The sequence below is a fragment of the Mastacembelus armatus genome, chromosome 7 (genome assembly GCF_900324485.2).
Source record: "Mastacembelus armatus chromosome 7, fMasArm1.2, whole genome shotgun sequence".
Classification (NCBI taxonomy): domain Eukaryota; kingdom Metazoa; phylum Chordata; class Actinopteri; order Synbranchiformes; family Mastacembelidae; genus Mastacembelus; species Mastacembelus armatus.
Window position 1 is genome coordinate 8,884,305 of NC_046639.1, and position 22,730 is coordinate 8,907,034.

Consider the following 22,730-nt stretch of genomic DNA (forward strand, 5'->3'; position numbering starts at 1 on the left):
AGAGAGTGTATGTGTGAGAGAGAGAGAGAGAGAGAGCAGGACAGAGCAAATCAAAAAGTAAATATAAAAACAGAGACAACAAAAGAAAGGCAGAGACACGAAATGAAGAAATCACAGGAGAAATATAGGGGGAGAGCGAGTATACAGGGAGCAGGAGCAGGTTGCCAGTTTGGTCCATAGATGGCAGTGTTCTAACAGAAACAGGTGGACAGCAGAGCATCACTTACTGGCTTCAGCGGGTGCTGCGCAGACTAAACCGTGATGGGTAAGAACATTTTCTTTTTTATAAATGTCATGCGCTCTTATCAATATTTAATCAATTAAGTGGCTTATACAGATTTCAAAAGTGAATGGTAATTAGGGAATTTCCTGTACATGTATTAGTCCCCTTTCTATAAAGAGTTCTCGAAGTATTTCAGAAACTTCAGGTTGTCTGGACCGGGGTGGGGGGGGAGGGTGCCCTGCAGTTGTCATGTAACAACAAAGTGGTTACCGAATAAACGTGTATGAGTGTAGTTGTTGAATTCTATTTAATGTATATTAGGATAGGTTGTCTATGACCGGAAACGGTTAACACCATAATGAGCTGGAGTGTGAGGGGGGCTGGGTTTAAACGCGCAGTGTGCCAGTGGCAGCGTACACACATTGTACTGTAACACACTGATGGAGCCGCTCATCATCTGTGCGTGCCCGGCAGAGCTCTGTGAGAAAGCCACGCTGCGGGTCTGAACCGACGCTGCGAAATTACACCGTCGGACGATGGCAAGCCTGACCACAGCTTCTACATAACCGACACGTAGCTACCGCAGAGCAGCCCGGAGCTGGAGGAATGTGCCGTTTCCTTGACGGGTTCTTAGTAAAGTATCATTAGGAGGTCACTTCAGATGGTGCGAAGTTTACGCACTGAATTTGCAGCCTCTGTCGGTAATGAAGGTTTTGACTTGAATGAACCGGCTTCGTGGGCAGATACATTTAGGGAATTTGAAGAAGTGGTGAATGTTAAATAATCGAAACATCCCTGGCATAGGGGGACTTTTTTTTTTTATTCAGACTGAGCGTTTGGGAACGTTTTTGGTGTGGATGTGAGTCTAGCGCATCACTTAAAGCCCAGAAGACAGCAGCCGCGCTGGATATGAAGAGGTGAGTGACGACCAGCACGTTGGTTTGGGCTAAATCTGCCTCACTGCGTGTAAATATTTGTTTAAATCCCACATGACTGTCATAAGCGCTACAAACAAACAAACAAACAAACAAAAAAAAAAAAACAAAAAAAGAAAAAACAGCCACACTGTTCGGTAGAGGGCTAATTTCCGACACTGCGGAGACACCACTGAAGAGAGACATTTTTCATTTCAGCCTGCGGGCTCTGATAAGGTAGCAACCTGTTTCAGTATTTCACTGTCGCTTTGCCACGGCTCGCACTTTGACGCCTAAATGAATGACGAGGTGTGACCATAAAATAGATGGTTTACAACGGCGCTGTGCTTTGGAAATCATTGCACCTGCAGCAGGCTTCACACACACACATATACAGGATCCTCTATACATTACTACCATTTCTGCTCCGTTGCCATTCATTAAAATGTAGCTGCCTCCTAATGCATCAGGAGGATTGAATTACAACCTGTTCTCCAGACGTGACACTTCCCACTCAGCATCCCTCTACGGGATGCTACTGGTTTGTGTTAGGTCTTGAACTGTTTTATTGTCTCTTGTGTCCTAGTGATTGTGATCAACATAGTGCTAGACTGTCCAATGATTTTCAGTTTGTTGACTTTGTGGACTCAAAACGACACTAGATGTATGTATAGTATAAGATCACACAGAGAGCATTTTTAGATATGATGTTCTGACTCATAGCAGGCTGCAGACCTGGGCCAGTGTGTCACTGCAACAAGTGAACCTTGAATCTGTAGTCTGAGCTGATTATCAGTCCTTTTGACTGTTGCACTTTTTATTTTCATCAAATTCGATCCACTGATTTATTTCACTTTCTCTAAATTCAAATGTCAGATTTTTTTGGTGCATCCAAAACCCCAAACTGCAACATACAAGAACACAACAGTTTTAATTGTTGCCGACTGGTATGAGAGTGGGACTCCAGACTGACTCTAGACCTCATCTGTCCAATTCAGCAGGTGCACTACAAATCTTCATTCTCTGTCAGCCTGTCAGCCCTCCGGCAAGCACCCATGACAATGACTGAAGAAAATAAATGTTGTCTTAAGTAGAAAATTGCCTTACATTTGCATGAAAATAACTTACATCTGCCACGGCTGACAGGTAGCATATTAATCCCTCTGCCCGTGCAATCAAAACCTGCTCCTTCTTGGTTTTTGTGCGCGTGAAGCATGACCCACTCACATCATTATTTTAATATTCATCTCAAAGTGAAACAGCAGTTTGACCCCAGAGCTGTCACCGGGGTGGAAATAGCTGCCTTTGAAAGGACAAACCAGCACTCAGCATTTGTTTTTTACATGCTGATTATATTCACCTAATTAACTCCAAACTAATAAAACACACAGAATTCACAGATAGTGCGCTGTTACCAGGCCTCTATAGCAGCTGCCTTTACAGCAGCTGATATTTGACTCTTACTTAGTCCTATTAGTCCTTAGTCCTTTGGGCCAGATTCATGTATTCATTTTTGAACCTGCAGTAACCTTAAATGACTCAAGTTTATTGCTACTAATGTGGTTCTTTGAAGACAAGATCATAAAAAGAATTGCTTTGTTATTCCCAAAGCTGTTGTTGATAATCTCTATTCTTTGTGAAAGCAATGAACTGCAGTCAGTTTGTTCTCTTTTTAAATAATGGAGGATATGAGCAAAGATGTTAAAAATTCTGCTCAATGAATCACTTTCAAGTGGTGCCTTTGAAGACACGCCATCCAAGAAAGCCTTTCAAGAACCACACCATCACATATTCATCCGATCAATAAGGTTAACCTCACCAGGCTGGAGTGAAATTGCTTCGAGTGGACAAACTTAGATCGAGCTTTGTGTAGTAACGGTTGATGTTTGTCTGCCACTGCCACTCCACTTCAGCCCTCTGTAGGGGGCTGCAGTGTTTTGATTGGATTCATAACAAAGCTGTGTGGTCAGCACTGTATTTAGAATTTCTAATGTCACTGTAATTTGCATAAGTTTGCTCAGGACTACTACATTTTCCCAGGGCAAAATATGAGAGATTTATTTTAGTCTGGACAGTGTTTAATCTTGACTTTTGGATTAGCTATTTTTTGTGTGCCCTCTAACCATGAAATATCACTGGTCTACTGATGCACCCTGCGGTTGTTCTTAAAATGTCTAAAGCGTCATAATCTTATAAGACTTCCCGCACCTGCCAATGCTGCCACTGCCGCCATCAGCATTTGTGACAATCTCTGCTGATTGGTGCACATGGCTCAAGAGCGTCCTCTGTTGAACAACAGAGGGTCTAAACGACCAGCTGAGTTAATTATTGGGCCACAATGGGAGCACACATTCAGTGCCTTCTACTTAGACCACTCAACAACTATGATGACATTACTAACTAATTTTCTAACTGTGTGATTTGCTACTGAATTAGTTGTTACTGCTTTTCTCTGCGCTGTGTCACCACCAGTATTCCCATAGCACACTACTTGCTTCTATTTGGATTCCCCCCTTAAGGCAGCCAGACTCACCACAGTTTAGCTTGAGAGATTTTGACAAGTCACTACACATGCTGGCAGAATCCTTGACCTATTTCTTAATGAGTGAATACGGCGAATGCGCTCAGTGGCTGTGTATTCTGAATGAAGCTTCCCACCCTCCCGTTATGACAGTCCCCACCTCCCCAACTGTCTTTTCACTTGCACACACACACACATGGCAAACACACGAACACATGCAGATAGTGCTCTTGTGAGTTCATTGACTCATTCTGCCACAGATATAGGGACAGGAGGCCCTATCTGTTGGAGTGTACAAATAATGAGTGAGTGTTTGTTTTAATGCAATTGGCCTCCTGTCTTGCTTCACTGTGGTCTGTTTATCTGAACCTCTCAACTGTCCAGCTGTCACAACAGAGATCTCAATCTCCTTGACCTACACACGCTCCACTCACTCAGCCTTGTTATGTGCACGTTTGTGTTTGGAATCTGTGCTTATAGTGAGAATGCGGGGATTGACATAAGGGAGATGTGGATCTGTGGTGACATTGATCAAGTGGAGTGCAGCCAGGGAGAACATTGAGTTTGAGAAGCGTCTGGCTTCAGTGAAAAGCAGGAGATCCACAACCACCTCTTTCTCTTTATCACAGGTGGTTTTTCTGTGCTTCCCTTCTCTTCTCTGGACAATTGTAAACATCACAAGTTTCTCTACCTGTCTGTTGCTTCAAGTAACAGACTGCAGTACATGAAGTGCTCCCCTACGGAGATGATTATCCTAACAAACATTTATTAAAGCTGTTGTCGGTTGTAGATACAGTAGTCTGATATGTTGATACAGGAGTGTAGGAACTGAGAAGTCAATGTCTCTGTATCAGGTATAACATAACACTAAACTTTGCTGCAGTAATTCTGATACTGATATTCAGATATCAGGCAGGTATAAGATTAAAACTGGAAACTGACATTGGAGACCTTTTTACTATGTTACCATATTATAGCAACAGAAAAGCAAACCAAAATTGATTTTCAGACACTCTCCATTACATAGTGAATGTTAGATTTCTTTCATGGATGATTGCAGATGATTTTTACATTTACTTGTCCAAGAACTCCTTGTTAAAAATGTTGTTTTGAAGCATCCAGACGTTCGAACATTGCACTGTTATAAAGTGAAGAGTAAAATCTAGTGTTACGTATCCTTCCTAAAGATAATCACATACTGTAGACACAGTAGATTTTGAGATACAGCGTTATGCTGATAATTCCCACACAAAAGCAGATGTTAGGAAACACCACAGAGCTACATTTAATGGTCTAGTCATGCTACTGTAGCTGTTTTCATCATCTTGAGTAGCTGTGCGTGTAGCCTTCAGTGACTTATTGAATCGTTGAAACCATTTTAAATTGATGACTACAGGCCACTACATTGTTAAGTAGCAGCTTGCCCAGTATGAGCAACACAGAGTGCAAAAATCAATGCCACTCCTTTGCATTTCATTTTTCACGATACACAGCGAGGCCATACTTTTTTTTTTTTTTTTAAATGCTGTGAGCACTTGAAAGCAAAAAGACACCTTTTCTGGTGCAGTGTTTACCATCCTGTGATTTTTTTTTTTCCTGTGATAGGCCTGGTCAGAGTGTGTCTCCCTGTCAGTGTTGTGATTCTTATTGTTTTCTTTTTCTTTTTTTTTGCAGCTAGAATGCTCTGTGTGTGTGTGTGTGTGTGTGTGTCTGTCCACTGCCCCCTCACAGGCTCCAGCCAGTCTCATTGGAGGACTGACGGGGAACAGTTAGCAGTCATCCCTCTGCCAGGCACAACCGTGGCCAGTTCAGATCTTGCTCTCTCTATTGAAGGCAGCAAGTTAGCAATGAACCCCAGTGTGCACTCTGCTGTCCCCAAGGGTTGCCAGTTTGCTGAAACAAAGCCTTTTGTAGGGCTGCTAAATCCAACAGATGGAGAAATGGACAGTAAATGAAAGTAGAGGAAAGGATGAATAAAAGAATTTAGTGGAGCATGTTTGTGGGTAGGCATTTAGGCTACTCCTTTGGGAATGCAAACACTCTCACAATGCAATACAATGCAATACTGGCAGAACTTAAATGTTTTCTCGTTGACATGCTGTGAGAGTGGATTTGGGCCTCTGTGTGCATGGGGAAGGCAGTCTGTTCACGAGGGCTCTCCAGGGCCTGGGAAGCCTTTATTAAGATGTTAATGGAATTGCCTTCATGACACATTTCCATGGGACAGGATCCCTCGCCTCTGCCATTCTGTGGTACCTCAATCTGCCTGCCACTTTCTTCAGTCTCTCTCCTTCACACAACAGCCTGTTTAGGCATTCAGTCCCATCTCCACATTCCCCTGCCCAGGCGCTCTTTCTCTTTATCTGATCTTTGCTGTCAGAAGCCATCCTGTATTTTACCACGTGTAACAAAATTACGCGATGCCAGTGATAAGGCCAGCAATCCTGGCACAGGGACCTGTAGAATAACAAGTCTGGCTGTTTGTTTGTCACCGATCTTCACAGTTGTTGGATGTCAGAATGTCACCCCAGCATCCATGAGGGCTGTTTTGGATTTATTTTTTTTCCACTGTCTGCTGGCAGCTTGTTTCCAAACACTACCTACACTGGTTCTTCTTTGTTGCCATAGCCCGAAACCACTCTCAAGGCCTCCCAATGCAGCCTGTGCAGCTTATCAAAGCAACAGCAACAACAAGAAAAGCAGAAAAAGGCCTCAAGCTTTACAAAGAAACGCCTCGACTTACCTCATTTTCATCAGATGCACTGAATGCACTATCTTTACCATTTTCTCTTTTCACATCCATTTGAATACAAGTCGATTTAGGCTGGCTCCATCAATAATCAATTAACTGCTGTCATGGGAGGATGTGTAATTTTGTTTGGTGGAAACTTGACAATAAGTGAGTAACAAAGGGAGCAGAAGAGAGAGGGAGGGTGGGGGGACACTTGTGTTACACACCAAGAGGGCAGCTGGAAGGAGCAGATGACAGTGTGTATGTGTAGTTTGTGTTTGGCTACATGTGTTTGGGCCCATTTTAATTTATTTTTGTTTAATTGTGTGGCACTTGTGTCTTTTGTGTTTGGGCGAGATCTGTGAGTGTGGAAAATGAGGTACCAGGAAGGCAACACTGTTTTGAGTTGCACACACTGCCCCCTGGTGATAAGGATGCCCCTGACTGCTACTGTCACCATGGTTACTGCAGGAAAAGGGGTGCAGACATTGCTTGTCTAGTCTGCTCATGTGCCATAGGGGAGCCCGGCCAACGCCAGCATTGTCCCTCTCCTATATACGCTGCACTAGGACCAATTTTAACTCAGAATGGCCTGTTATGACCATTAGATCTCCCTTGTCATTTCAAAGCACTGTGTAATTGTCTTATAAGATTGACTTAAGCTAGCTTTTGCCCAAGAATGGTAAAAATCCTCCAGGTAAATGTATTTACATTAACTTAATTCTCTTTATTCTGATTGTATTGACTTTTTGGGTTGCTGGCAACACTCTACTCAGATTCCCTTGTTGTGCTTTAAGGCTCAGTGACATGTAGATACCTGTACCTATGTATGCTCTCATCATTGTTACTGGTTTGCGGTCATCCGTGGTCTTATCTGGGTGGTTAGCTCGTCTCAGGGTTAGGCAAGAGCCTTAACTCATCCTGGGCCCTCAGCTGAGAAAAAGAAGAAAAGAAAAGGGGAAATAAGGCCTTCTAAATTCATTCCTGAGTGAGATGGCAAACAGAAAACCCTGTGGAAAAGTCCTCCCTTTGCCTCCTCTGACTTGTTCCCTCTCTCTCTCTCTCTCTCACACACACACACACACACACACACATTTCCACTATCCTAGACATAGAAGTAAATGGGGCTAAACTGATGATGAAAGATCTCAAAACTCCCACAACTTAAAAACAGAGATTACAGCCCACTGTGGCATCTTATTTCCTTGCAATGTTGATTGAAGTGTAAAGGCAAACAATTGCATTAAATGAGTCAGCTGCTGCTTATAAAATTCCGTATCTGACTCGCAAAGTCCATATTCCTTTTACTTGAATCCTTTGTTGTTGTTGTGGAGATACTTAGAGCAAATGGCCTTAGCTGCATCCTGCAAAAAAATGGGACTAAAGCTCCTACTGCCAAGTCATGCAACTCTAGACTCTTTACTTTGGCCCAATGTGATTTATAGTGTCCAAGGCAGGGGAAATGAGTTCTCCCCTGGAATAACAGTTATGTTTATGCATGAATACCTGACTCTGATCCATACACTGAAGCCAGTGGGAGAAAAGGGATCAAACATACTTAAAAAGGAAGGCAGCTTGTCCTACAGCCCACACAAAGTCAGTACTGAGGTTGTGTAGTTGCTTTCTTTGCACACTCCGCACAAAACTGTTATTAACACTTTATGAATGAATTGCTTTTATTGTTGATTTTGACCTCAGCCCAACCTTTGTGATTATAGCTTTGTACACCGTAAGTATGGGGCTTTGTGGAATGTGTGGGATACTGAGGAACAACAAATCCTTTATTCCCCTCGATGCAATTCTTGGAGCTTGTCTTATCAAATGATATCATGAAAAAGCCATTGTGAATCATGCTGTACAAACTAAACTGAGCTGCAGTTTAAGTGTGCTTGGTGAATGACAGATATTTTTTCCTGCCAGCCAAATGTTATCAAGATGGCTCTATCACAGGGAAGTTAGATGTTGTTGCACTACTCTTACTTCCTAGTGCCCTGTGCTATCAAAGGAAAACACTGCATGCACTCAGTGGAACAGCAGGAGCTCACCCAGACAGACACATTATTCCGCATCTGTCATAACCAATGAAATGTGAAACATGACAACAATATCTTCATGTATCCTGCACTAGACGCAAAGCAAATAATTAACATAGAGTAAGTGACATGATGTGCAATCACGCCAGGCAAAACACACAATCAAAAATCACTATATCTTCACAAATCAGCTGCAATGTAGGTCAGAAGCATTGTCTTTTCTGTAGTGTTTAAGGAGAATGAATCAGGGTATCTAAGACAATTATCCTGAGTGTGACAGCCAAGCCTTTTGCTGCTGAGGACTTGAAATTCCTGTTTTGTCCATGAAGATGTTGATTAAATATGACTGCTGTGTTACATTTGCCTGCCTCAGGGAAGAAGACGTAGAAGAGGGGAGGGAAGTGAGTGGAGAGAGTGAGAATAGCAGAGAAGTGGGCAGGTTTGTACATGAAAGCATTGAATGAGCATCCTTTCTTCTCTTAATCTGCAACAGTTAGGGATTTACACTATGGAATGTAATGCTGTTAACAATCTGATCCATACAGAAGGAGCAATATCAAAGGCTGTATGACATGGTACTGCCGCTACAGCCTCACTTTTAACAGATATTATTTCCTCATTTATCTCACAGAGAGAAAAGAGTAGAGCTGGGAGTTACGTTTTTTTTTTTTCTCATTACAAAAGGCATCTCAGAGCTTGTAGGTACAATGTTTACTGTTAAGTACCTTGCACAAGCCTCATTGCCTTTGGTGTCGCAAACTCTCCCCCACATTTTGCAGAAAACATGTTCAACCTGACAGGGGTGAATAGGTGAGGTGAATTAGCATTTTATTATAAACCAAGCGCAGTGTTTCATGCATTATTTTTGCGAGCGGTATGTTGAATCTAGACGATTTGCTTTTGCAGGGTTTCAAGTCCCTTAATGAATGTTTTTATTCACAAATGTCACATATTACAGTAGAGGAGGCTGTGATCAACAACAATTAAGCATTCATTTTGCCTAATCCTTTTGAGGAGTACAGTAAGTGGCTCATTCTTTGTTTTTGTTTTTTTTTTTTGTTTTTTCAAAGCCAGCGATTAACAGTGCCATCTCCTCCAGGTTCTCTCTCCTTTCTTTTTTTTTTTTGTGCCTTCCCTCTTGGATGGAGCAGGGTGGTGGAGGGATGGCAGAGTTCACTGACATGTGGCTGAGATGCTGGGAAATGTCAGCACATTTTTGCATTCACCTGGACTTAGCCTGCAGTCACTGGTGAATGGGTCCAGCGTTCACATAAGCACGTTCTTATTCTTAACATACTGTAACTATTCACACACATGCACACATCTTCTTACCACTATGTACTGTCAATTCTTCATTGATTCCATGAGTGTGCACATTGACAAGACTGATAAAGGACACCTTGCCATTGTTTATTTTGCCAAGGCTACAGTGTTTGTGGGATGTGTCATGCAAAACATTAGGAGCTTCAGTGGCTTAAGGGCTGATTTGCTGAAATGTAGCACGTCTGTCTGCCTGACTATATCAAGGTAGATGACCTCTGTCTGTACACTGCTCGCAACCAATCAGAAAAAGGTATGCAGAGGCGGAAGAATAAAACTATAGACAGAAGGACAGCTAGGCTGATTTAACTGCAGGGAGTGATAGTTGTATTTTAGTGCAGTTTTTTTTATAACCATACCAGAGCTATAAAAAGAACTAGTTTCTAACAATGTACTATCTGGGCTGCCTGTTGCAATTGGCAATGAATGGTTTTGGAAAGTATTTAAATGGAAGGAAATAGAGAGGAATTAGTTGCTGGATAACTATCTAAAGTGCATTAGTGGTCTAGATGTATGACTTAATTTAAATGAAACACTGAGCAATACTGGGAGGGATTGGCTATTATAAAAAAAACTAACAAAAAAAACAGTCATGTTACTCCTACTAGCCCATATCAGGGTAACTCATACTAGAACTTGCAGGATTAGCTGTAACAGTTCATTGAAATCCAATATGTTCAGTCTTAACAACAAAGCAGATAAAGAAACAGAAAAGTCTCTTTTTTTTTAAAAACTCATGACACAGAGTAAGACAGGAAAAGGAAAGGAAGCTGGAAGGGAGGGACGGAACAGGAAGGCAGAACTGTTTTCATAGAAGTCAAGGGCACTGTGTGCCAGGCTGAGGTATAACTATGGCACCATTTGCACCGGGTTACTTAAAGAAAACAGAGGCCATGAAAAAGGCTGAGGAACTAACTCTGCTTCAGCAGTCTCACAGGATTTGCAACGCAGGCTCACAGTTGAGCTAGGTGTGTGTGTAAGTGTAATACTCTAAACTAATGAGAAAATTCTCTCACTGTCTCCCAGTCATTCCCAGCCAGACTGAACTAGCAGTAAACCAACCACCAAGTGTCCTAATTAGTCCACTTCATGTTCGTCTGCCCCAGCTGCTCCCATTTATGTTACTGATGAAATGCTGAATGGGGCTTTTTTCCCTTCGTTACATTTTTTCTGGCGACAAATAGTTGATTTTTATCGTTTTTCTTTTTCCTGTTATTGCAGTTTTTGCTGGAGTATGATTATATGTTTTGCCTTCTGCTGATGCAGTTTATGTGGAGCAGCAGCAGCAGGACTGTTTTGTTTGGGTAAAAGGGTGACTGCCAAGAATCCTACCCCATGTTTTGCCCACATCTTCCCCGCTAAGAAATGACAGAATGTGGTGATAGAAGGAAATGCTCAGGCTGCCCACTGCTGTGTTTATGCTGAGTCTAACGTGGGCATCAATTTCATCATATCCTCTGTTACAGCACACTTATCATCAAGAGGTTTCAGTTACATATCTCAACTGGATGGAGAGAGGCTGGCTTGCTTGCTGAAACCTCATTTTACTGCTTCACTAAACCAGTGGCCCAGTAAGATCACTTTTAAAGCAGTCAAGCCACAGCGTCCCTCCCACAGCTTCATCATCTATGTGTGCGGTCTAAGGAAAAAGTTAATGTGAGGTAAAAGCTGCTACAGAACCCTTCAGATTGCCTGTGTTTGGCACTGGACATACTCACCAAGCATGGGAATGATCAGCTCTTTCATTTCTTTTCAGTTATTATTACTGTGTCTGTTCATGTTCTTTATTGCTCTCTTTTTTTCCCTTGATATTGCTTTTCCTTCCCTCCCTTCTTTATTGCTCTTTCTCTAACCTCTCTCTTTTGGCTGGCTGTCTTTTTGTCTCTCCCTCTTTTGCTCTGTGGGATCTGGTCCCAGCCTGCCTCACTTCCCTAACAATGAAACAGATGCTAATTTTAATCATCTTACCAGCAGAGATTAGGCTTTGATCAAACTTACGGCTCAGAAAGCAACTACTGCTTTCAAAAGGAGATAGAGGTTGTGCTTGTAAATGTGACTATGGCCATGCAGGATACTCCACTAGAGAGCTATAACACTTAAGCCCCTTTATATATGTATTTCTCTTGGCCAACATTTTACATGATGTGCAGTGAAAGCCGTGCTAGAATTATGGTCCATTCCACACCAGAGCTGGATTTAGACAAGTCTTGCTCTGAATACCATGCCCCTCCCTAAAAGACCTACTTATGCACAAGTGTGTGTCATTACATCAATGACATGCTTTGCAGAGATCCAAGCATCTCCACTGGGTGATCAAGATGTAGTACAAATAAAGTACTGACATACTCTTGTATGAGACTCAGTGTTAACATATAAAAGATGCTCTCCAGTGTCTGTCTGAAGAATGTGGATGGCCTGACTATCCCCTTGTTACATCTACAGCAGAGCAGGGGGGCAGACTCAAACCTCTAACCTGCGAAAATGAGTGTGAAGCACTTATTTCCGGGTTCGCTGATGAAGTGGATGGGTTATAGTAGCTCCTCATACAGCTTTGACATAATCCTAGCAGCTCTGACATACAGGATTCTTACATGTTCTGAATAGAGTATGTGCCTCACCGTATTTATCTCAGTGACCTCTATCTCATTTCAGGCTGCTTGGCTTTCCTTGATTTACCAAAAAAAGGAAGAGCCCCAGCCAGGAGTTACTCCAGGTGTAATGATTGCAGGAAAGAATAGAAGGAAAGAGGAGGTGGGAGCAAGAGAAAAAGCACACTAGGCAAGTAATTGGCTGTGGTGTCTAAGGACTGTATTGCCTGGCTGTTTAAGAACTCAAAATATAATCCCAAGAAGTCCACAGGGTATTTCCTGCCTGTCCCTATGACTTTGAACATAATGGGTATTGAACCTCATCCTCCTCTGATCCTTTGCCGTTCTCTGTGCTTCATCACAGTGGTTGACGATAATGTTCACACAGACACTGTTTCCGTCTCCTGTATATTATACAGGGCAATACCCAGCCTTCACACTATAGTGAATAATACCATGCATTGTTATTATTCTGCCAACACGCTATTTTTCATCATAGACCTTCTAGGTCACTATGACATTCCTTCCTTCCACCTCCCCACTGCTCACCCATTCTGCTTGGAGCAGGTGGGGAATGGTTGTGCCACATGTGTAACAAATATGCTTCACAGTAGTTTGTCCATGCCTGTAGTCTTGGGCACACGTTATATTGCCACCGCTGGGAACACTAGTCTTTCTATATGTTTTTGCTGACTTTCAGAAAAGTTCTTTCTATTTTTATAAAGAAAAATGTAGGTCACCTTGAACTAACTTGTCAAATTTTTTTATACTTATGCAGTAGTGTAACTTCGTTAGTATAGTATAGTTGTGTGATTAAATAAACGTCTTGCTGGAAAAGTTTATAGCATGCTTCCTACAACTTCACACTAGTGTTATTGATAGAAAAGTGCTTGCTGTGGCGATATGCCCACTCAACTCTCAACAGACTGGCTAACAGGAAACCGGCCAGTGCTGATTTTCCACCGTATCCCAGCCAGCACTGCATCCTGTACGGGGTTCACACGGAACAGGCCGGAAGGCATGCATGTGCGCTTCAGCACTGATCCAGTCAGTCGCTCAGTCAGCTTGGTTTCTGAGCTCTGTCCCATCCGATTCTCTCCTGTCCTGGCATGGCCTGGCAGCAGCTTCCGCACTCCAGAGGACGATCAGGTGGATTTTTATACACCAAGCATGCGCAAGGCAGAGCTAATGCTTACCACAGCACTCAGTACTGTTTTATTATTCATATTCATTGCAAGTCCTAGCTGGACTTGCATACAAATGTAGCATAGGCTTTTCTATAAGCCTGTCATCTGTGGCAGCACTTTCATGACTTTGTTTCCCTAGACTTCAACCAGTATACCAAACCAGTCCCTGCTGTTCTAGGAAGTTGGTTAAGCACAGTTTCACCCTATCTTGGTCTATTGTTTAAATTAATTGGAGAACACATAAACAGCACATATGGCTCTTTTCTCAGTAAACCCACAGAATTAATTCATTTGTTTATGAAATAAAGATTTCTGTAGGCTGTTTCCACATTTTTACAATAGTGGCACATATGGACTGCACTGAACTTCTTCCTGTGAAACTAATGCACAGAGAGTTGAAAACCATTGTTCCGTTTTCTGGTGACTTGTCCAGAGTCTTCACAGAAAAAAGTACATTTTGCTTGCTAGGCATGTATCCTGGGTGAGTAAGCACCCAATTTCCTCACGACATGCTGTTATTGCCTCTCATCCAGAGGGAGATGGGGCTAAGTAACTAGCCACAGACTTGATTTTGTGGTGTTTTATCACCTCTGATGAAATTATAGGGGCCTCTGCCAGGCTGAGTTAGAGCAAGAGAGCAAGAAAATAGGCCTTAATGGTTCTCAGACAGTGGTGTGCATTGGAAATGTAGGTACCATTACACTCAGGGTCACAACAGGTTTTGATCACAATGAATGATGCATTCCTTCCTTCTGTAAAACTTTACATAACAAATAATACAACCATTACCTTAACTAGAAATTTACTCTGTCACTTCATTGTAGAAATGGCGTGAGTAAAATGTTTTTTTCACTGTCTGACTATAGTTTAAAGTGCAGGCTTTTCACATTTGGTGGCAAGATGGAGCAATAGACAATGTGAGGAAAATGTGTGATGTTTATACTCTTTCACTCAGTGTGGAGGGAAAAGGAGTGGGTCATTGGGGTTAGGCGGTCTAACGCCTCACAAGTACTTCCACTGCAATAAATCACAGGCATGAGTGTGAGATAAGCTAGCCAAGTGTGTGTGTGGGGCTGCTGCTGACCCTGAGCTGGGATTGTGAGTGCAGAACCTGTATGAGAGCTTGGACTGGATGTCATATACTTTGGTGACAGCCACATTTCTGAGCTTCCCACGTGGCAGTGGTAAACTTTTCTCATCTGGAGGCTGAGTGTTTGTTTATACAGTCTTGCTGTATTTGTCAAAATGTCTGTGAAGGATTGTGGCTAGCTGTAAACATCATTAACCCAGCACGGAGAGTAAGCAGACAAAAGTGGGACTGGATGAGTATAAGGAGTTAAACTGGCCACACGCACAGACTGAGACAGACAGAAGACAGCAACATGTGCACACATGCACACACACACACACACACACACACACACACACACACACTGACTGCAACTGTAGATGTCATCAGTCAGTCACGTGGCAGCTAAGATGAACAAATCCTGCTTTGTCAGGAAGTGGAAAACTGGGCTTTGTAGTTGCTGTCATGAAGTTTACAATATATGCATGTAGGTCATTTTGTGTCAGTGGCATGCATGCTGTCAGCTTACAGTTAACTCACCTTTAACAGGACAGGACGAATGTCTTCTTGATTTTCCTATGGAAAGAGCAACAGATAGCCCATCAAAGCTTCACGGTCTGTTTGCACTGTACACTGTACATACATCCCATTCACACTGGTCAGAAAAACATCACATCACGGTGTCTGTGGGTATTGTACTGTACATCACCATACTCGAAACAACGCAGCATGTACTGTCTTGATTATCCCCTTTAAGCCACCGTGCAGTTCGTGGTTGTCCTGTACCATCTCTTTGATGTAGAGCTCAGTAGAAGAGTGTGTTTCCTACTGTGTCTCCAGCACCTGGGTGTTAGCTGACCCAGAGCAACCTCATCCTCTCAGCCAGTATGTGATTACAGGGTTAGACTGCTAGACTGACAGCATCCCCATCATTTTTTTTCTCCTCCCTGAAACTCTTACTGTACAGAATGACTCTGGATTTTGGCTAATGCATACTGAGTGAAACAACATGGCTCATTGTCTAATGAGTACATATAGTATACACAAAATAATAGTACCATCTACATGTAGATTGTTCATCTCCTTTTCTCTGCATGTTTCGACTTTTCCTCATTCTTCTCGCTCTTTGACCACCCCTCCTGTCCCTTCTAAGTTTACCATCCAGGCTGCGTGTGTAACAGCGTGTTACCCAGATGGAGTAATTTCTGCATGGCTCCCTTTCCTTTTTTCTTTCCTCCCATCCACTGTCTGTCCTACCCTGTTTTTCTTTCATCTCTTCTGGTCTCAAACACACTCAAACTAGGAGCATTATTTTGTTTTGTCCTTCTCGCTCACTTTCACAGGACATCATTTTACAGTTCCTCTCCCCTTTCCTCATTTCCCCTCCTGCTGCATTTTATTACCTACCTTCCCCTTTCCATCTTCCCTCCCAATCCTTCTCCCCTTTCTCAGTCCCTCCAACAGCTGCTCTGATCCTGGTGAGACAAATGATGAGATAGGACGTGGGGGAGTGAGTGATTGCGTGGGGATACATGTGGCTACTGAAATGGAAGCCATTTTCTCTTGCTGTCTTCTTTAGTCCATCTCTGTGTAACTGAAATGTTTCTCACACTCAACTAAATGAGAAGTTAATATCAGACATTTTAGTTCATTTGCAGAGTGGTTTGGTGTTGCTTAACTGTGGGTTTGGCACAATTATTTGACAGAAGGTTTGGTCCATCTGTGCTTCACTCTGATTGGCCAACTGCAGACCAAAGGTCAGAGTCCAGGCTTTCTTTAGCAGAGTGCAGCTGTGGTCAGATATCACCTCTGCAGAGAAACTCTCTTGATAAAGAAGGTAAATACACCGACACAAACTGGTGCACATATAATTGCACATTATGATGATGCTAGTGCTTGCATGCGCGCACACACACGAGGACACACAGGTCATGATGTGGCTTGCGCTTGTTTGGGTTAATGTCATCTGTATCTTCCTGGCTTGGTTGCCCTCGCTAGTCCTCCCTCATTATGTTCAACTCTGCAGCACATTAATAACCTAGAGTTTATGTAATCTGATTGCAGAAAGGCCAGATCAACTGAACCATTTATTTGTTTCATTCCAGTCTATTCCACACTGGACGCACAATTGCCTGCTCACTCAGGCCAATGTGTGTCTGCCCTTTGCACCTGCTACCTGGTGCACCAGCCAACCTCTTCCGTTCACCAAGTCCATTTGTCTGCTTCAACAACTTTTAAATGTGTCTTAAGAATTAGGCCAGAAAGCAGCCTCAGCTGTGAGACAGTAATGATGCAAGTGCAAATTTTGAAGTTTGGTTTACAAAATTAGTGACTTTACTAAACTGCTTGGAATTAATTATTTGATTTTCATTTTACATTTCGTTCCTTACTCGCTCCTCCATATACATGAGGGAAGAAATTATTCAGATTTCAGACGTTTGTGCATCTCTTGTCTTTAATAATTCATGCAGACATAATTCATTTTCAAATTCACCAGCCACTGAAACACATCACACCACAGGTACTTTAGCTTTCATGTATAATTACATCCTAACACATATGCCTTTCATTTTCATCTATATTATCATTTAAATTGACAGGACCTTGCCATATCAGCAACATGTTTCAGGAATAGTCAGAGCCTTCTGATTTGCTAAAATGGGTATGGTGTCTCTTAAAGAGCCTGATTCAGTTCTGTATGTGTGCTGAGGTAAGCTATGTAATCCTGTGGCTGCCTGTGACATCCCGCTCTCTTTGTTTTCTTTGCCCACTGAGGATTCTCTCTCTTCATGCTGGGCCCTTTACCATTTAGATTTATGGAAATGCCTCCTAATAGAAAGCTGCTTTCACAGGCTGACAGATAGTGATGATGAGCCCTACACTACACAGCTACTGGTAGTGGGGCTGCTTGAGAAGATCATGCCTCACAATTCAACCTTCAATTTAATAGCAAACATACATAGAAGCTGTTAGTCAGTCTGTGTACCTCTGTGGATATACAGGCATGTCTTTGATGGTGGGTGTGGATATGTGCATGTCTGAGTTTGTATAAAAGCATGAAAGTGATTGTGTGCGTTTGGAGGATAAGGGATAAGGCTGTGGGAGGGGAAACAAAAATCATTAGAACAGTGACATTGTAAATCTCTTGGTGGATGTCAAAGGTTTTAGTTGTAATACCAGCATGTGTTTGCTCAAAGAGAGTTTGAAGTGTGTGAAGCAGGACAGGGGCCCAGCAGAGTCAGGGTTAAAGGGAAAGATTAGATACACGTGCCCTTGTTTGCATTCAGGGATAAGCAGCTATGCTGAGGCTCGATTATTCATGTGTCGTGATGACATGCTTTTTTGTGGAATATCTCAAAATATGCATGTGTGCTTGGGGCAGGGGATGTTTAAATACTATATTATACACATGGAGTCAGTCTGAGAAGCTGGGGCAGAATGAAGCACTGCCTGCTTTCAGCGGATGCAGTTCAGTGAAAGGCAATTGAAGGCCTCGCTGCAGGCCTCTAAACTCAGATGGTCATTAGCAAGTGCACTGACATGGGTCACTAACAGATATCATCCTGTTACAAACTGGATGCACTGAAGTGCTCTGTTAGTGCCCTTAAAGCACTTGCTTAATTGCAAACAAATAGACACATACTATGTGAAATATGAAATTACAGCTCTTTTAGCCACTGCTCGGAGCATGACACATACCAGGTCTAAGGATAAACAAAAACAAAACAGTTTTCAAAAAGGTCATGCAGAAAATGCAACAGCAGTGTTCATGTTGTTACAATGTTATAAGAAACTACAATTTATTATTAGTTATTTCCCTCATCAATGTAATGGAATTTTAAATTTGGTCACAGAAGGAAATCTTAGGAATAATCAGCTGCCTCCAAAACGACAGCACAGGAAACCAGACAGAGTGAAATGATAGCAGTTACTGGAGGGCTTGTGGTTTCTCAGGGTGTTATCCCTCTGCTTTGCTACTGTCATTTCCCTGCAGCGACTTGAAGGATAGATGGATGCAGAATAGATACGTTGAGTTTTCCTGGTAGCTGACAGATAGAGCTGGCAATGGAGCAGAGAAATCCATTTCCTATTGAGACAAAAGAATGTATAAATATAACTCCAGTTCAACAATTCAAGATGCCAGAGAGGCCTCTCATTATCTCTGCTGTTGATAGCAGCAAAGGGAGAAGACTAATGGACTAACCTCTGCTGCTAATCGCTTTTTTATAGGCTCCTATAGAAGAAGATCTCCCTTTAGGGAAGATTAAATGGTCTATTTTTACTGCACAAGTAGCCACATGGACTGAAAAGCTTACAACGCAATGATGCGCAAAATGCTAAATGTTTTCATACCTTTTACTTTTCTTGACTAGCTGGTTTGCAGATTTTTCTTACAAGTTGTCCCTTTGATTTGTAGCATATCACTATTACTTAAGCGCTTTACATTAATCATTTAGGGAAGAACACATTAATCCATAGCATGAAATTACAATCTCCCATTTCCTTTTCCTGCATGACAACAATGGATTTAGCACCGTGAAGGGATTTTGGTTTATGTTCTTTATCTTCTGCAATACAATTGCTGTAAATATGAATTTAGGAGATCAAGAAAATTTGGCTGCACTGTTAAGAAGCTTAGTATGTGGGGACAAAAGGGAAAAAACAGAAGACCTTCTGTCTATTTCAGGATGACAGCGGCCACTTCAGAAAGCCTGGCTGCTGCACTGCCTATCAGCTGCTGTGTCCACAGCCAGCAGTTATTATTTGCATAGCTCATCATTTCAGATTTTTTCATAGCTGACCTTATTGCTTGTCCTTATAGTTTATTATTTCTGCTGCTTCTTAGCATCATTTCATTCGATAATCAGCCACAGTGGAGCTCTCTTTGACCATTGTTGGTGTAGCCACTGGATTTATTTAGTGACTGGGTAAATCACCATCTTTTCAGCAAAGGGACCTATAACCAGACACGCTGACAGAGCACAGGCAGCCAGTGGGAGCAGTTTGTTTAACAAGTGCTCAGAAGCAGCCTGGGTGCCAACGACGTGTTTTTGTGTGCCTGACTATTCATTATGAATGGGAAGTTTTGTGAAAACTGTCTTTTCTCCAAGCCATGATCACAGCTTGCATGTTTGCTGAAATTTAAGAGCTTTTCAGTCTCTCTTGACTTGATGCTCTTCTTTTTTTTTTTTAATTCTCCTGTGATGTAACACAGAAGCAGCTGGCAGTTTGCTACCATGTCCGTTTGACTTTCCACAGGTTTGATGAGTCAACAACCTGAACTTCTGTCAGAACCAGGACTTGATTTATTTGATGTTGTCAGTGACAGACAACAGTTCATGTGTTAAAATATTGTTGATAGTGCAAATAGTTGTAACAGCAGTTGTTGTAAGAGCACAGTGCTAATAGCAGAAATTGTTCTCACATAGCAGGAGTTACATTTTCAAAACTGCTGACTTATATTTGCAATTTCTACCTTACACATAATTCTATTCACTGCTGTCCACTTCTTTTTCTAGGTCAGTAGGTAACTGTGTTTAAGTATGAATCATTCCTGGTTGCATTTATATGTTAATTTTCTTCTCAGCAATTCTGAATCCTCATAAACAAAAGCTAGACACGGCTTTGAACTAAAGAGCACAAGGGGTGATTGGTGTTGTTCTTATTCTTTTCGAGTCTACTTCTCAGCTGCATAGTACAGAGAAGTCTCTGTCAAAAGCAACAAAGAGGTGGTCATGCAATCAACTTAAACAAAGACGTCATTCCCCCTGTTACTGAAAGTAATATGAATGGATAACCTTTGTGGAGCCTTTTATGTACACCATTCAGTCACTCTCTTTCTCTGCCGCTGCAGCTGTTACCACAACGTGACAGAGTAATGCATATATTTTTCCTGACTTGGAAAGAAAAGAGAAATAAAAAAAAGTAAAAAAGAAAAGCTGGATGGATGGATGTTGCATGCACATATATGAATAAGGGGTGGGGGTGTAGCAAAAGCCCGAAAGGGCAAAAGGCTGTGGGGCTTGTGCAAAAAGCTGGCTCAGCAGGAGGCTGATTATACCACCAAAGGGATCCACTTTGCACATCTAGCATGTACAAACTCAAACAAAGGAGCTCAGCAGAGCACAGGCAACTGAAGGTGAGGGAGAGGGTCTGGCCCTCACTGCTTTTTTTAGAGGCAATGGCACTTTTATAACCGTGTTAATAAACTGCTTCTGGGACAGAGCACCTCCCACACCTCCTCCTGCACACACGCCAAGAACAGCTTGACTGGGCCTTAGGACTGGTGTTTATGGACACATGGATCAATACTCTCCCTAAGGGTCTATATTTAAGTCTGAGCTGAGTAGCGTACCCGTTGATCACGGAGGGGACCCTGAGATGACAATTACCAAGCTTGGATGAGGTGTGTGAAAGGGCAGACACGGTTCAGAGGGAATCCCAGATCGGGTCTACAAATCAAACCAGGGTGTAGTAGCCTAGGTGTCAGTATCTCTCCATATATCACTATTGTATCGTAAACTGCAAGTGCTTGTTAATTCAAGGTGCAGTTGTGGCTGATTATTCCAGCCACATCTATCACCTTTGATTCTCTGTGCTCTCACTGCTGGAAATGCAAATCCGGAGCGTGACAAATGATGTAGGGCCATCTCTGACTACATTCCAGCCCCTGGTGTCCCCTCCCAGCTTACCTCCTCCAGCTCCACAGTAATTACCCTTGTTGGATCGCTACACCTAATCATACTTGATTTTGGGATGCACTGCTATTGTCTACACTTGTTAGCCCCTCACACTGCTTTGTTCTGATAGAGTACTCCGATAATATTAGGGAATGTGGCACTAACACACACAAATACACAAACTGTATATTGAGTGGGCTGGTGTTTTTAGGAGGGAGCTGTGTACAGATCTAATACTGTGGCTGATTAATTTAAAGATGATTATTGTCCTTCCAGTGATTAATCCCACTATGATCTGATCATTTGAACAGGAGAATAAATAGAAAAGATTAAAAAGATTTTTTAAAAAAACAACAGAAATGTTTAGAAAAGAGTAATTAATAGATAGATTCTCTAAAACAAACACCTTGAAGAGAAAGGAGAGAGGGAAGGAGCGTGTGGAAGTGGGTCCCAATTTGTTCTCACTTTGTTCCAGTAATAAGATCCAGGCCTTCCTTTCAAATGGGCGAGATAATTAACTCCTGGGGACAGACTGCAGAGAGCTCCGTCTCTTGGTTTATGGCAGAGATCTCTCCAGCCCAGGCTGAACATGGTTGCATAAATTGCAGACGTTGCTTGATGTATGTTTTTACAGATAGATATGGAAAGGGAACAAATGATAGGGCTGTTGGTTGATGGCTTGTAGTCAGAATAAAAAATGAAGGGGAGTGAATGTAGAAATGAAATGAGAAGGGAGAGGATTTAAAGGAAAAGACAGAAAAGAAATTTCAGATGTACCAATGTATCTGTTTCTGTATGTCATTGTTGAGTTATAGTTGTTTCAATCAAATCACATTTGTATTTATTATTATTGTCATTATAATATTTTAGCAGCTTGAATTCATTGTTCATTGAATTCATTCATTATTTAAATAGAAAACTAAGCCTTATTCTTGATAATATGGTAATGTAAACAAATTTGCCAGTTTAATTTAGATATGTTGTTAATACTGTTGTTGTTTAATTGTTTAATGTGTCAGCATCTAAGGTTGAATAAGTTTTCAATAAATTCTCAATTGACTTTAAGTGCACTGAGTCATTGCCAAGTGTCCAAGGTTTTATGTAAATTGTGAGTCTGTGGGCAATGTCAGCACTGGATGTTCTGTTCATAGAAACCCTGTGTGACAACAGCAGTGGTATGAGTCAGGTCAGGCTAATTTCCGCTGCTGTAGCCTGCCTCTCTTTTCCTGCTTTGTCCTGCCCTGTCCAGCAACTTCTTTGGAATGTGCACCATAATAGTTTCCACCAATTGTGTCTTTAAACCTCCACTCCCCTTCTCCACAGCTCATCGGCTTACTGAAGTTGAACTGTGACCCTTTCAAGCAGCTACAGAGAATCCTTTTCCATTTGGTCATATGTGTTTCCTTTACAGGATATGTGAGTCATACTTAGATATCTAACATCTTTTTTTCTTTCTCCTTTGTT

The 22,730-nt window shown here is 42.1% G+C and overlaps 1 protein-coding gene across 1 annotated transcript in view; it reads left to right on the forward strand.

The window, feature by feature from the left end:
* Positions 1–645: 645 nt before the first annotated feature.
* The window catches only part of plxna2 (plexin A2), a 154,902-nt gene continuing 132,817 nt past the window's right edge, over positions 646–22,730 (forward strand). Inside the window, exon 1 of the mRNA XM_026333736.1 lies at positions 646–1,140. The gene's annotated coding sequence lies outside the window, so the exon portion shown is untranslated. The remainder of the gene's footprint in view (positions 1,141–22,730) is intronic.